This window comes from Echinops telfairi, unplaced genomic scaffold (assembly GCF_000313985.2).
Source record: "Echinops telfairi isolate 266 unplaced genomic scaffold, ASM31398v2 ScPeMD7_7469;HRSCAF=8507_1, whole genome shotgun sequence".
Classification (NCBI taxonomy): domain Eukaryota; kingdom Metazoa; phylum Chordata; class Mammalia; order Afrosoricida; family Tenrecidae; genus Echinops; species Echinops telfairi.
Window position 1 is genome coordinate 39344523 of NW_022111373.1, and position 2216 is coordinate 39346738.

A 2216-nucleotide genomic window follows, 5' to 3' on the forward strand; every position below is an offset into this window, starting at 1 on the left:
TTTCTTCTCACCCTGAGAAGTCTGCTGAAATCTGTCTAAGAGAGGTCACCCTCCTCGTGTTTAAAGAAGATGTAGGTATGACTTCCAGAATAACAGCAATATGTAGACACACTTACAGATAAGTTATGGCTGTGGTTTTCTAGTGGTCCAGAATATTTTTTTAACACTCTGTACATTCTACCAATGTCTTGTATTTGAAACAGTTTTTCAGTTGTTGTATCCTGTTTTTAAGACTGGATTATTTCATTACATTGGTAACTAATCCATTGCTTCTTCTTTTTCTGTGAAGGATATGACATTTGGGGTACAGGTGGCCTGTTTTGACTTCAGAGGCTCCTCTGGCTGAGTTTAAACTACGTTTAGATTCCTTCAAACTCATAATGGTTAGCACCCCCACCCCAAGACTCCTCTCCTTTCTTGAGGAGATCTGTAATTGCTTAACAATTAGATTAGTGAAATGACTTCTAACTTTGAATTTGTAGCCTCAAAAATTCTTCTAAATATTTTTCTTAGTACCAGACATCATGATCTAAGTGTCCTTAGACTACAAATCCTGTTCAAAGGGAAACTTAATTTCTCATTTATAAAATTTATTCCTTGGTTTTCATGGTCTCTGATTGCACAATCCAACCCGATGCAAAGGCAGTTTTGTCTCCCGCTGTCCACATACTCTTTAGACTGAAATTGTCTAGAAACTCGGGGTCCTAGTGGTAGAATACGTGATTAACTATACAATTACATGATGGTAAGATGTAATCTTACATCTAAAAATGAAATGTTCTTTGTGTGACTTATTGAGAATGAAATGAATGGCAACTGTAATATTGTCACACAGCTTGAGCCCACAGTGACAATGGCACTCCTTTTTCTCCCCTTCTGCATTTTCTATGTACATTCGAGGGTGTATAAATACGTACACTCAGATCCCATCGCACCTGTCCTTCATGGATGGCACATCAGGGAATGCAAAACAGGTTTTTATTTCCACCTTTCCTTGGGTGAGAACTTTTCAAGGTACCAGTCTGTGATGATTTTAACCATTCCTTTTCCTCCTGATGGTTTCATAAGTAATAAAAGTTATTAAGTTGCCATTGTCTAATGCCAATTGTATGCTGGGAACCCACACCCCTTAAAAACTTTTTTTGGCATCATATATGCATGTATGTATGTATTTAACATACATTATGCATGGTTGTGTGTATTTAATAAAGCATCACTTTTGTAATAGTGAACTTTTATTTTATTTTTCAGTCCATGGGGAGTTTAAAATATTTTGGTTCTTTTAAAATTAAAGAAGTGATTCAGACTGTTAGAACTAAACAATATTCTTACTACCATATGTAGTCTAAGGTGTAAAAATTATCTTTACCTTCTAACTTTTATTTAAAAGGATCAGCAATGTTTTATGACTGTGCTATTTTTCTTTACATGAGCATGTCTTCATTTTAAACCAAATCTACACACACACACACACACACATATACATACATATGTAGACATATATATGTATGTGTGTGTATATATATATGTATATAAATTCAGATTTCCCCGAGAGAGTTACTTTAAGATATTTGAACTGCCATCAGCTCCTGATTTAGCATTTTTAATAAACTTCCCAGGGCAAAGAATTAATTGCCCTGGACCCTCTTTATCGTTGATATGAAAGTATAATGTTCAATGGAGGATGGATCATTGTTCGTCTGCTCTCTTCTCTGTGTGTTTATAAATAAGTAGATACAAGTTCAGAAAAGGGAGCAGAGCCAAAGCAAAATAAAAGTATTCCCAATCCTTAAAATTTGTTGCTACATAAAAACAGCAACTAATACATATGAATGCAAATAGAATTACTTTTACCACATTAAAGAGAGCGCATTATAGAAACATATGTCTGCAGAGGCAGTTTATAGCGAAATAGTTTGCATTAAATTGCTTGCATGTTTATTGATCCTTATCTAAAACTCATCTAAAAACAACACTGCTTTCGCCTTAGCAAAACTGTGGTTCATAAAGTGACCCAGAAATTTTGGACTTTAGAATTGTTAAAAATACTTGGATTAGTATATCAACAATTAAAAGTTGTCCAGAGTTTTAATAGGAAGTTAGTCCAAGAACAGAATACACACACACACACACACATACACACATATATAAGTAAATATATGAGAGGGGCCTTCAAAACGTTTGTGTATTTTTTTATTTCTTTTTCCCCCACAAAA